The sequence below is a fragment of the Azolla caroliniana genome, unplaced genomic scaffold (genome assembly GCF_043228905.1).
Source record: "Azolla caroliniana isolate FFs.n. ecotype wild unplaced genomic scaffold, voAzoCaro1.0.p SCAF_2, whole genome shotgun sequence".
In the NCBI taxonomy this organism is placed as follows: domain Eukaryota; kingdom Viridiplantae; phylum Streptophyta; class Polypodiopsida; order Salviniales; family Salviniaceae; genus Azolla; species Azolla caroliniana.
The window spans coordinates 5,539,004-5,553,680 of NW_028230437.1; positions in this window are offsets into that span (position 1 = coordinate 5,539,004).

Genomic DNA, 14,677 nt, shown 5'->3' on the forward strand with positions numbered 1-14,677 from the left:
AGCGGAAATGCTGATGCGGGACATTCCGGAAGAGAGGCGTCTTGCCGGGTTCCCTCGAGTGGCGATGTCGAGCATCCATGCGGAGGTGCTCGAGGTACGGGCGGAGAGTCGTACCTGGGAGGAGTTCGAAGGCCGACTCCTAGAGAAATATGGGCTGGACGACACGCTCCGGCTTTCGAAACGGGACTTCATGGAATGGGTGGAGTCCCCTGGCAAAGGAAGAAACGCGTCGGCACTCCTCCGGGAGTTCGAAGAACGCTTTGCGCGCCTTTCGGCGCTTGACCGAACTATCCTGGATACGAGCCGGGTCCTACTGTTCGTCAAGTCGGTGGACGAGCGGGACCGGGATCAAGTCGCCTCCTTGCTGGAAACCGAAGACGGGTTGACAACCGACTGGGCTGCGGTTAAGAGAGTCTGTGGCCATTTCGACAAACGGCGAGAATGGGCTGACAACGGGGCGGCCGGTGCGGGCTCTGTTACAGCAAGGAGGCTTGAACCGGCGCCACAAGTACAAAGGGAAGAAACCCGGGAATGGCTTGAAACCGCTCCGGCTTCGACCGGCATGGTCAATGGCTCGTCTGGAGGAGCAGCGCTAGAGGAGTTGACGCGGGCGATAAAGGACCTCTAGATCGCCCAGACTCGAAGGGAAGGCGGCGAACCGGCTCGTGACCGACGGCCGGCAGCGGGGAACAGGTGTATGTGGTGCGACGAGGTCGGCCACATTCGGAAGGACTGCGGCGATTTCGCAGAGGCGTTGAGAAACCGGGTGGTGTACCTGTGGGAAGGCCGGGTGCACGCTGGTGACACCAGGAGGGCCCTGAGCCGAAACGACGGGCGAGGAGGTATGAAGAGACTGATGGAAGACGCAGCGGCCCGACACGTGGAGGCCATCCACTACTCAGCGTCGGTCGGTATTCGGGTCGGGGGCAGCGAGACCCGAAAGGAGAGCAAAGACGGTTTCTGGTCGGCAATGCTGGAAGGCCTCGCCGGCGCGCGACTGATGAAAGATGAAACGGACCACGCTGAGAGACGGGTCCGGGAAATAACCGGGTGGAGCGATCCGGTCGAGGAGAAGAGGGGCTTCGTAGAAGCCGCTTGCCGGAACTACGAGGCTCTGGTAGAGGAGAAACGAGTGGGGAAAGCCGGAGCGACCGGGCCCTCACAACGGTACGAGACCCGATTCGGACAACAACGGAACGATGCCGGTGGGCCCAGCCCGCAAGATAACCCCAGGAAGGGCGGGTACCGACTGGGGACAGAAATAGAAAGGACTACGGACCTACGAAAGGTCCTAGAAGAACGGGTCCTCGACAGCAAAGTGGAGCTGTCATTACGGGAGGTGCTAGGGATCGCCAAGAAGGAGTTCCACGACTCTATTGTAGACTTGGTGAAACGGAAGAGACTGTCGACGGAGACAGAACCGGAAAGACCGGTGGAGGTGCGGACGACGCACATCGACGACTCGGCGCTGGAAGATGAGTGGGCGGAGAGCCACTATTCGAGGCCACACTAGGCCCGAGCGACCACAGAGACCCCGGTAAAGATCGGAGATGTTCGGGAACTGGTGGTGGCATTGGTGGACCACGGTTCGGAAATAAACCTAATGTCCATGGACTTCTATAAGAAGGGGAAGTGGCCGATCAACACCAAGCACGGGTGGAAGATACGGGCGGTGACGCGTGCCACCGAGGAACTGCACGGGGCCTGCCCGAATGTGCGAGTAAAGATCGGCGACGTCGAGATTGACCAGCACTTCTTCGTACAGGAGACGTCCTCGCATCCGGTCATATTAGGGGAACCATACATCACGGCAGCTCGAATGGAGACCAAGGTGCTAGACAACGGTTCGGCCTACGCAAGGGTCAAAAGCCAGGACGGGCGCCATTCGGTCCAATTTCTGACCGTGAGACCGAATCATGAGAGGAACCGCGAATCCCTCGGTGGCGAGAACCGGGAGGATTTTTAGAGAGGGCTGCCAAGGCGTGGGGCCGAGACAGTCCGGACACTCGGGAAAGACCCTACGACTGTACGATAGGTAGAAAATTTTGCTTCTCCAACAATGGAGGGTGTATGATAGTCGGCATCGTCGGCCGAGAAAAGACAAGGGCGGAAGTGCGACTTCGAGCGTGCGGAGTTCTTGGCCCGGACGAGGAAATCAGCGGAGCCGTGGAGACGGTCTCCTTCGACGACACCTTGGGAATGCTGAGGAACGTAGCCGGAGAAGACCTTAACGAAGACCGGACGATACCGGTATGTTCCGAAGAGATGTACGAAGTCATCGCGAACTTCAGTCGGGGGCTCGGGTCGGATCGGACGGCCCGAGTTAGCACGAAGTACAAGACTGTGGACCGGAAGGTAAGGTCAGTCGCGGCACCCTTGCCGAAGGGCAGCGAGTCCCGAATCCGAGGGGTGGCGTCGGACCCCAGTTTACGAGATCCGGCCTGCATAGGACACACCTTCACCGACGGAACGCTCCGGGAGCTCAAAATCGGTGGGGGCGGGTTCCTACTGCCGGCGGAGGAAAACCAGTTTCGGAAAATGCTGGAAGGCATGGGAAAGCCTTCGCATTCTCGCCGGAAGAAATCGGGTGCGTAGACCCGACGATCGTGGAGCCGATGGTGATATTCACGGTACCGCATGTACCGTGGAATCTCAAGCCGATTCCAGTACCGAGAGCTCACAACCCGAAGTTGATGGAGCTATTGAGGCAGAAAGTCGATATGGGTATTCTCGAACCGTCGAGCGCGCCATACTCGAACCGATGGTTCACCATACCAAAGAAAAACGGAACATTGCGCTTCATTCAGGACCTGCAGCCGGTCAACAGAGTGACCATCCGGAACGCAGGAATCGGACCGACCATAGACGAGTTCGCGGAGGCCTTCGCCGGAAGGTCGATTTACTCGGTCGGTGATCTGCACTCGGGGTACGACCAGTTCCAGCTAGTTGTGGAGAGCAGAGACATTACGACAATGCGAACTCCCCTCGGCCTAGTGCGAATGTGTACCCTGCCACAAGGAGGGACCAACTCGGTGGCCCACATGGTGAATGCAATGAACAAAGTACTGAGGGATTGCATCCCGGACATCACCATGCCGTTTCTAGACGACATCCCGATAAAGGGGTGCCCGGTGGAGGAGAAGGACGAGACAGTCAGGCCGGACGGATGCCGCCGATTCGTGGCAACACACATCGACGACTGCGAGAAGGTGCTACAGAGGCTAGAGGATGTGAGGCTCACCTTCTCCGGGGAGAAATCGGCCTTCGGGCAATCAGAAATCCTGGTGGTCGGACACCTATGTGGGCCATATGGCCGGACGCCGTCTCCGGCAAAGGTAGAAACCATCTCCGCGATGAAGACCGACTGTAGCTCGGTTACGGAAGTTCGGAGGTTCCTGGGGGCATGCGCATTCTACCACATATGGATCCCGCATTACGCCCACGTTGCGGAGCCGCTATACGGGTTGCTAAAGAAAGGGCAAAAATTCGAATGGCAAAACGAGCATACGGAGTCGGTCCGGAAGCTGAAGGAAGCTCTTGCGGCAGCACCGGCGCTCCGGAAGGCTGTCTACGGGAAGGGTACCCCGGTATACATAACGGTGGATACGAGTCCGACCGGGATCGGATGGGTCATCAACCAAGAAGACGAGGACGGCATTCGGTTCCCTATCCGATTCGGCGCGAAGGTCCTCAGTGAGCGACAGCGAGGGTACGCCCAGGTTAAACGTGAACTCTGGGGTATCGTTTCGGCAGTAAAGGCCGACAAAGACTACCTGATCGGGGCAGAAGTGATTATCGAGACGGATTGCCTGCCAATTCTCGGCATGGTTTCCGGATGCGCGACACCGGACCTGGCGATGCTCAGGTGGATAGCGTACATCAAGTCCCTGGACCCGGAAATACGGCACATTTCCGGAAAGGACAATGCCATGGCCGACATGCTTTCGAGGGAAGGGTTTGACGACGAGGGCGGCATGGTTTCGGAGGACGAAGAAGTCGGCGTGGACTTCTTCGAGGCGGCGTATGTGACGACCGATGGGACGAGCACTCCGGCACTTAACGACTTCGACGAGAGCAAGTACGACGGCGAGTGGCTCCAGATCGGTGGATTCTTGAGGACAATGACGCCGGATGCGTCATGGACGAAGGACGAGGCCAACCGGATCCGGAAGAAAGCTTACCGATTCTTTCTCCGGGACGGATACTTATGGAAGCACCCGAAGAAGAGGGACGGCGCTACGCTCCGGGTGGTGGCGATGAAGGAAGAACAGGAGGAGCTGCTAACGGCCTACCACAACAGCCCTTGGGCCGGACACCGTGATACCTGGGCCACGTTCGAGAAGATAAAGGGGAAGTACTGGTGGTCGGGACTGTACCGAGATGTGCATAGATTCGTGACAACTTGCGAGAGCTGTCAGATGCACTCCATAGTCCGACACCAGGACGAACTTCACCCTACGTACCCTCCGACCATCCACTTCAAATGGATGGTAGATCTGGTGACGATGCCAATGGGAGTAGGACAGATGCGGTATCTGGTCCTGGCTCGGGAAGATTTGACAAACCAGGTAGAAGGTCGGGCCCTTCAGAACAAAACGACCGCGGCCGTATGTCGGTTCCTGATTGAAGACGTGATATGCCGGTACGGGTGCGTCGGGAAGATTGTGGCCGATCGCGGGGAGTTGGACGCCGAAGAGGCCGAGGAGCTATTCGACCGGCTAGGAGTCAAGCTCTCGCTTACCACTGCGTACAATCCGGAGGCGAATGGAAAGGTGGAGCGCGGACACGGACCAATCGTGAAGGCGTTAGTTCGGGCATGCAGAGGTCAAGTCGGGAACTGGCCGCAGTTGTTGCCTTACGCGTTGTGGGCGGACCGAACTACGCACAATTCGGTAACCGGATTCATGCCGGCAGAGCTTATGTTTGGGCAGAAGCCGATCATGCCGATGGAACGCACGATCTCCTCGTGGGCAACCATGGACTGGAGAGACGAGATGAGCCGGGAGGAACTGTTGGCGGCGCGCATACGACAGCTCGAGCAGAGACCGGAGGACGTGGAGCAGGCTGCGGAAAAGCTTCGAGTGGCCTGGATGAGGAACAAAGCCCGGTTCGACCGAACGCACCGGCTCCGACCGGTGCTAGTCTACGACAGCAGCCTCGACAACCAGCACCGAGCGACACGGAAATTCGCAAGAAGGTGGTTTGGGCCTTACGTGATACAAAGCGCCAACGACAACGGGACGTACCATCTGGCGGAACTCGACGGCACGAGAGTGGCGATACCAGTAGCTGGGAAACGGATCAAAGCGTTCAAGAAGCGTCGAGACGACGAGCCGGATCCGGTTGACCTGGACCGCGACGATGAACGATCCGAAACCGAGGAAGAACCGACGGGCAGGGAATGAAGGCTGGACAGGTTTTCTCCGTCCCAACACAATTTGGCGCATGCCGGTGGATGCGCGGTTAGGTGGGGGCGGATGTCGTGAAGAAAACCGTCCACGAGCGGAATCGGTGCACCGGAGCGTAGAAACCGACTCTTCATGCACGTGCGACTTAAGGAGATCCTAGGTAGATTCGGTAGGCAGGGAGTAAAGGGGGAACGGCTCCTTCCTTGCCTATAAAAGGAGGGAGACGAGGAGGGTAGAGGAATCGCGGAGAGTCGAGGACGAAGTGTTGTCGGATTGGGCGCGAAGGCTTCTCTCTCTCTCTCTCTCTGGTTCGCAGAATCCATAGCTTCCTTCTGTGCAGGTTTCGGGAGGCTCGCGCTGCTCTGAGGAATGCCCGAGTGCTTCCGGCAGCACCTCTAACCTGTTCCTGTCTTTCTGTGCGTTTACGAACAGGCATCGGCATCTGTCCGCCGGCCTGTTCGGTTGTAACCGACTTCGCGTTTTGTTATCTTTGTGTTCTTGTTGTTTGTCTTGGCAATACATACATACTTTCGTGTCTTTCTGTGTGGTTGTCCCATTCGCGTCTTTGCGTCGAAGGGCCGTGTCCTTGTGAATCTACGCTCGCACGTAGTGGGTCTCTCTCTCTCTCTCTCTCTCTCTCTCTCTCTCTCTCTCTCTCTCTCTCTTACTCTTCGGTACAGGACCCCCGAGGTCCCGCCTCACTCCACGCATCCGCGAGGAATACCTCGATAGCGGTCCGTTTCATCTTTCCTCAGCCGCGCGCCGGCGAGGCCTTCCAGCATTGCCGACCAGAAACCGTCTTTACTCTCCTTTCAGGCCTCGCTGCCCCCGACCTGAATACCGGCTGACGCCGAGTAGTGGATGGCCTCCACGTGTCGGGCCGCTGCCTCTTCCATCAGTCTCTTCATACCTCCTCGCCCGTCGTTTCGGCTCAGGGCCCTCCTGGTGTCGCCAGCGTGCACCCGGCCTTCCCATAGGTACACCACCCGGTTTCTCAATGCCTCTGCGAAATCGCCGCAGTCCTTCCGAATGTGGCCGACCTCATCGCACCACATGCACCTGTTCCCCGCTGCCGGCCGTCGGTCACGAGCCGGATCGCCGCCTTCCCTTCGATTCTGGGCGATCTGGAGATCCTTTATCGCCCGCGTTGTCGTAGTGTATTTTGTACACTACGTGAAAAACGTATATAGTATTAGATTCAATAAAAAATGAAGAAATAGAAGAAAATAGCAAAATAAATGGAACATGCATAGGGCAAGATTCGAACCTTGCACCTCCATGTTAATAATGTAATGTCTTACCATTACACTAGCATTTCATTAGTGTTAAAGCATAGATGTCCCACATAGAAAGCTAAATTCACGCTAGGATAAACATTAGAAAAACGCATAACAAAAGAAAAAGTTACACATACACATCTAGCATGCATGATAAAAAACGCACAAGTTAGAAAAAAAGCATGATCACTTTAGATAAAGCATATAGTCTATCTATAGGAAAAGCATGGGGTCTATAGTTAGAGAAAAAGCATGGATTACTAAGACTTCCTCATCACTACATAAGGATGGGAAGCACAATGTAATTGTGTGTGAAAAATATTTGGAAACTGGATATGTTTCTAAAAAACACCAATTAATAAACTATACTCGTGTGATTCACGAGAATTCTATATCATTCTCTTTCAACCGAAGTTTATATTCTTATATTCATATTGATTAATCTAATACAATACACTCGTGGGATTCACGAGTTTGCTATAACTCTTTCTTACAACATATTTATATTCTTATTAGCCTTAAAACTCTCCTCTTCCTAGTCCAAAACCTCAGTGGTTCCCACCCGACTCACGCAAACGATCCGGAGCCGAAAGGCACGACACAGTTGGTGAACCCGACGTGAAGGCGGGTGGCAAGGAGATGGAGAATCAACAAGAGGCGATGAACATGATGATGATAATGTTTGAGCGGATGCAACAAGAACAACGTGCGATGTCGGAGATGAAGGCGGCAGTAGAGCGGCTTCTGCGACGAAACGGGGAATTCAACGGTAAGGGTGTGTCACGCTACCTACATGAATATAAGGCGGAGATGATGCAATATCGGATACCGGAAGGATTGCAAGTGATATCCTTTAGTCGGGTGGCCTCGGACGAACTACAAGAGAGAATCCACAAGATACAACAACAAAACTCGACATGGGAGTCCTTTGAAGAAGCTTTACGGGAGGCATATGACTATGAGAGATGGACGGGACGAGATCGACGAGAATTCGACGAATGGGTGGCGTCGGAGAAGACTCACCGAAGTGCAACGCAAGCGTTCCTAGAGTTCGAGCATCGTTTTGCTCGACTCTCGGAGCGGGAACGAAGATTGGTGGGAGAAGATAAAGTCTTAATGTTCGTAAGATCGATCGATCGAAAAGAAAGGATGGACATCGGGATCGAACTCGAAGATGATGACGGTGCGAACGGTCTTACCGAGGATTGGGCCAAAGTCGAAAGGGTATGCCGAAGACATGATGAAAGGAAGCTGAGAATCTCGTCAACAACGACATGGCCCATGAAGGATGGTCGATTGAGGAAAAACGATGAAGCCAATATGAAGGCCGAAATACAACATGATGGTACCACGGGAGAAAGAGTGGAACAAGACACCCACTCGTCTTGTGAAAGAACGATGGCGAAGGATAAGGCCGATAATTCAAGTGTAGAAGGAAATTTCGGGATACAAGTGCCCGAGACATCGGGTCAAAAAGGGGTAAGCATAATAGATGTTTGCATAATTGATGCAGATAAAGAGTGTGAAGCGGATGTGATTAAGGAGGTAGCCACAAAAGACGAAATCGAATCGGAGGTGGCTATGGACGAATCAATGGCGGATTGCCATATCGAGACTTCCCCACCACTGATTCCAGAGACTCCGGCGGTTGCGATCGAAAGGCAACGTGAGACCGAAGAGACGGAAGGTGGCGGAGAGAAAACGAATGTCGAAGCCGACGAATACGATGAAGAGATAGCCGAGAAGAATGCTAAGGGTGAAACTACGAAAGAAGGTAATACCGAGGATTCCTACCCACTAATCCTAGAGACTTCGGCAGTTGTGTCCGAGAACCAACGTGAGACCGGAGAGACGGGAGGTGGCAGCAAGAAAGGTAAAGTCGGAAGCCGGTTTGGATGGAAGGTGATCCGGACGGGATTCTGATCCGAAAGAAAGCCGAACCGGGTAAAAGACGATTTGGCCAAAAGACGAACCGAAAGAAAGCCGAACCGGGTGAAAGGGGATTCAACCGAAAGACGACCTGAAAGAAAGCCGAACCGGGTGAAAGGGGATTCAACCGAAAGACGACCCGAAAGAAAGCCGAACCGGGCGAATGAGGATTCGGCCGAAAGACGACCCAAAAGAAAGCCGACCCGAAAAGGGGTCGACTCGGTCAAAACCGATCGACTGAGTCTGACTTGGCCGAACGCGAATATGGATGGAGGCCGACCTAGCCGAAAGCCGATCGGACGAGACCGATCCGGAAAGAAGCTAATCCGACTCAACCGGAGGTTGGACCGGTCGAGGCTGGTGAAAACGAGGAAAAGAAAGCCAACCGAAACCGAAACCGATAGATCGAAACTGGGCCGGAAGGAGACCGACTCAATCGAAACCGAACAACCGATTCCGATTCGTCCTAATATGAATCCGATCGGAAGCCGATCAAACCGAAAGTCGATCGGACGAGAGCGATCCGGAAAAAAGTCAAGGTTGATGAAGACAAGAAAGAGGCCAGTAAAAGACACTACCACGAATGACAAGGGCCAAGAATATGACGAGAGAGAACAAAGAATATGGTGGATCGGATGGCGACAATGGTTCGGGTGGAAAGAATGGATGTGCTCCAAATGGAGAGACAAAGTCAACATAACAAGAGAAGTCGAGGGTACTACGAGCCGGCAACGAAACCAATCGGGTAGAGACCGGACGGAGGAGACTAACAAACACCAACAACTTCGGCACATACCGGAGGATGTGCGGGTTTGGAGGGGGTGAGTGTCGTAGTGTATTTTGTACACTACGTGAAAAACGTATATAGTATTAGATTCAATAAAAAATGAAGAAATAGAAGAAAATAGCAAAATAAATGGAACATGCATAGGGCAAGATTCGAACCTTGCACCTCCATGTTAATAATGTAATGTCTTACCATTACACTAGCATTTCATTAGTGTTAAAGCATAGATGTCCCACATAGAAAGCTAAATTCACGCTAGGATAAACATTAGAAAAACGCATAACAAAAGAAAAAGTTACACATACACATCTAGCATGCATGATAAAAAACGCACAAGTTAGAAAAAAAGCATGATCACTTTAGATAAAGCATATAGTCTATCTATAGGAAAAGCATGGGGTCTATAGTTAGAGAAAAAGCATGGATTACTAAGACTTCCTCATCACTACATAAGGATGGGAAGCACAATGTAATTGTGTGTGAAAAATATTTGGAAACTGGATATGTTTCTAAAAAACACCAATTAATAAACTATACTCGTGTGATTCACGAGAATTCTATATCATTCTCTTTCAACCGAAGTTTATATTCTTATATTCATATTGATTAATCTAATACAATACACTCGTGGGATTCACGAGTTTGCTATAACTCTTTCTTACAACATATTTATATTCTTATTAGCCTTAAAACTCTCCTCTTCCTAGTCCAAAACCTCAGTGGTTCCCACCCGACTCACACAAACGATCCGGAGCCGAAAGGCACGACAGCGTCAACTCCTCTAGCGCTGCTCCTCCGGACGAGCCATTGACCATGCTGGTCGAAGCCGGACCGGTTTCGAGCCATTCCCGGGTTTCTTCCCTTCGCACTTGCGGTGCCGGTTCAAGCCTCCTTGCTGTAATAGAGCCCGCACCAGCCGCCCCGTTGTCAGCCCATTCTCGCCGTTTGTCGAAACGGCCACAGACTCTCTTAACCGCAGCCCAGTCGGTTGTCAGCCCGTCTTCAATTTCTAGCAAGGAGCCGACTTGATCCCGGTCCCGCTCGTCCACCGACTTGACGAACAGTAGGACCCGGCTCGTATCCAGAATGGTTCGGTCAAGCGCCGAAAGGCACGCAAAGCGTTCTTCGAACTCCCGGAGGAGTGCCGACGCGTTTCTTCCTTTGCCGGGGGACTCCACCCATTCCATGAAGTCCCGTTTCGAAAGCCGGAGCGCGTCGTCCAGCCCATATTTCTCTAGGAGTCGGCCTTCGAACTCCTCCCAGGTACGGCTCTCCGCCCGTACCTCGACCACCTCCGCATGGATGCTCGGCATCGCCACTCGAGGGAACCCGGCAAGACGTCTCTCTTCCGGAATGTCCCGCATCAGCATTTCCGCCCCGTAGGACGCCAAATACTTCGTAGCATCCTTTCCGCTGAAACGGCCGATCGTACCGACGACCGCCTCAATGGCTCTGTCGAGGGCACCGGTGCCCTCGCGTGTGCTCAATATCCGATCCATGGCCGAAGCCATGGCCTCTGCAAGATCCGACCCCCTCATCTTCTGCTCTTCTGCCGCCTCTTTCACGTCGGGTTCACCAGATATGTCGTGGTATTCCTCGCGGATGCGTGGAATGAGGCGGGACCTCGGGGGTCCTGTACCAAAGAGTAAGAGAGAAAGAGAAGAGACCCACTACGTGCGAGCGTAGATTCACAGGGACACGGCCCTTCGACGCAAAGACGCGAATGGGACAGCGACACAGAAAGACACGAAAGTATGTATGTATTGACAAGACAAACAACAAGAACACGAGGACAACAAACACGAAGTCGGTTACAACCGAACAGGCCGGCGAACAGATGCTGATACCTGCTCATAAACGCACAGAGGGGAAAGAGTAGGTTGGAGGTGCTGCAGGAAGCACTCGGGCATTCCTCAGAGCAGCGCGAGCCTCCCGAAACCTGCACAGAAGGAAGCTATGGCATTTGCAACCAGAAAGAGAGAGAGAGAGAGAGAGAGAGAGAGAGAAGCCTTCGCACGCAACCCGACAGCACTTCGTCCTCGACTCTCCGCTATCCTCTCCTCTTTCGCGTCTCCCTCCTTTTTATAGGCAGGGAAGGAGCCGTTTTCCCCTTTACTTCCTACCTACCGAATCTGCCCGCCTAGGATCTCCTATGTACAACATAAGGCGCACGTGCATGAAGAGCCGGTTCCTACGCTCTGGTGCACCGATTCCGTTTGTGGACGGTTTTCTTCACGACAACGTAGTGGGCTATTAATAGGGTATTAAACCGTTGCCACATGGCACATCATTCTATTCTAGTACACGACGTGCACACACGCGGGTAAGAAAAACAGGCGCCAACATGCAACAAGAAAACCCCCACCGCATAGAGGTCTTCACATTTCGCGAACAGAGGAGTGCAAACACAGACAGGCGACTAAAGATCATTAGACGTGAGCCCACGCACACAGAGCCTCCTCACACACATCCCTCACCAACGCTCACCGACCTCGAAGAAGCCATGGACTGCCAAGCACTCTCTGAAGCAGCCAAGAAGTGGCTAAGGCAACACGGGTTAGAAGGTTTCCTCACGATCATGGAGGCGCCACTGCACCAGGAGGCGGAGAAGATAGTAAAGGAAATCGACACAGAGCTGATCACGGAGGAGGCCATCCATGCTTTGATTGGCCTTCCGAAGGGGGTCATCTTCACTATCGACAACCCTACCCCAGAGCAGCTCCAAAAATATTTTGGCGAATACTCTCTGGCCAGCAAGGCCTACAGGACACAGGGTGGCGAAGATACATTATTTAGAGAGATTGCCCATGTGCTCCATGAATTTGGACATGTATACCCCCGACCCCCGTGCATGCCTCAGAACCGAGCCGGCTTATTCATAGCAACATATGAAGGCGTGAAGGTGGATTGGCTGGTACTGATTGCGGACGGCCTCTGTGCGGCCATCGACTCTATAAGAGGCAAGGAGGGTCGGAAAATATGGACTGTAGTGGCACAATGGCTCACCCTATTGGCGCCACCTATCGAGCCTGTCAAGACCACGAAGCGGGGGAGAACGATCGAAGGCACCCCGAAAACGGCTTCGAAACGGCAACAGTCGTTGGCCTCTAAGGCACCCAAAGGGAAGGCGGCCAACACGGACAAGGCGGCAAAAGAGCGCGCCAATAGGAAGCGGCAGGCGGAAACGCAGGGAGACACCGGCACGGCCAATCAAGACTAGATTTCACCGACCGGTTCAACAAGAGTCGGACCCCTTGGTAGCAAAAATCAATATCGGGACTCAAGAGGAGGAAGCTGAGGAGGAACCGTTAGAGCACCTCTAGCTGCACCAGAAGGCAAACACCGCAGAACAGGCCGGGGAGCTTTCGGACCCAAAGAAGAATGGAACGCCTCTACTCCGCACTGAGCATCCTGCACCAAGGGTGGAACCGGAACCGGTTTGGACAGAACCGGTCACAGAGCTCCCTGCACAACAAGCTATACCGGCGGGTCAGGATACGGCAAGACCCGAAATTCAAGCGCCGGCAGTACAGTTGCCTCCCGCACCGGCAGGTCAAGAGCAATCAAAGGTGGAGCGGCCAACAAAGGTGCAACCGGAACCAGAACGGCAAAGTGGTCACCAACCAGAGACAAAGTTGCAACTCGACGCAACCGGACAAGACCGACCACTGGCTAGCGGAACCAATAGCCAACCCTCCGTGCAGACGCAACAACAGGGCACCGACAGCCAATGGCTCCGATGGATTGGAGAACAGATTGCCGGAGTGGTGCACTACATAGAGGAGGAAGAGAAAGCGCAGATGGACCGGTTGCTAGTCACAGCCGGAGAACTAGAGACGGCCCGTTCGAGAATCCGGAGCCTAGAGCAAGACTTGGACCTGGACACAGAAGAATTGGCCAAAATGGCCTTAACCAGACCACAGATCCAAGCACTGGTGACTCCGGTAGATGTACAGAATAAAGACACACCAGCACCTGTGCATAGTAATAAGACCCCGGAGACGGAACCAGTCCCAGAGACAGTGGCGGCGCAAGCGAAAGAGCTGGCCGAATTGAAAGATGAACTGGCCGCACAAGAAGCATTACGCACCCGAGAAAGGGACTTGAAGAAAGCGGCAAAAGAAGAACTACAAAAGACTGCTGAGAACCTCCGCTGGGCAGAAGTGAATCTGCGGAAAGGACATCAGGCATATGACCGGCTTAAGGAGGAGAAAGAGAAAGTGCTGCAAGAAAAGGATAAGCTACGATGGATGGCGGAAACGGACATTGAAAGACTTAAAGAAGCACTCCGTCAACAGAAAGATCGGGAAGACCGTGCTCGCCGGCAACTCAACCAGAAGCTGAAGTAGAAGACCGATGATTTTGAGCACCTACACCGGGACTATAAGCACCTGGATACGGAGCATAAGAAGCAACAGGAGAAGATGGCAAAGCTCTAGCAGGAAGTTCATCGAGCCGAGACAGCGCTAGCTAAAGAACGGGCTGAAAGAACAATGCTACTGGAGGAAGCCGCGCAGGAACGTATGGAGCTCCTAAGCAGCATTATGAAGAAAAGGAAAGAGTGACAATGGTATTACAGAGGTTGCAGAACACCTACCAAAACCAATTGTCACATTACCGGGAGCAGGAGGCGGACACGGTGAAGCTGATCAAGCAATTGAAGGAAGAACGGCAAGCCGCGGAGAACAAATCGAAGATGGGACTTGAGTGTATCCAGTTCATTGTCCATGCATGGAGGAACAAGACAAAACGCTTGATTGACGAAAGCTCCGCACAATGGTGGGACAAATGGGCAAAGCACATAACCGAGCTCCAGTTGCTAAGGGTGGCTACGGAAAACCGGCAGAAGGATGGCGACGACTGCTACATGCTAACAAAGGAGGACTTCACCGCCGTAAGAGATGAGTTAGCATAAGATTTTGTAACTCTGACGGAGGAATAGTCAGTAGTGGTCCGGCAACTGGTAGCACAACTAGATGATGATCGACTGGATGCTCAAATCCAGTTTGAAAGCTATGAGTGGACTAGGCTACGGCAAGAAGAAGCAAGGCAAGCGGCGACCGTCAACCTCAGTGATGAGGAGCCATCGCCGGGGCAAGGACCAGACGGAGACAAAGCCAAGGCAAGTCAACCAGAGTCAAATCCGGCAGAGCAGCTGACAGAGGAATCACCACCACAACCACCGGTACCGAGAGCCGAACAGATGCCACCCAAGGAGCAACAATCGGAGGAGCCGGAGCCGGAGCAACAGCAACCACAGCCACAACCGCAATAAC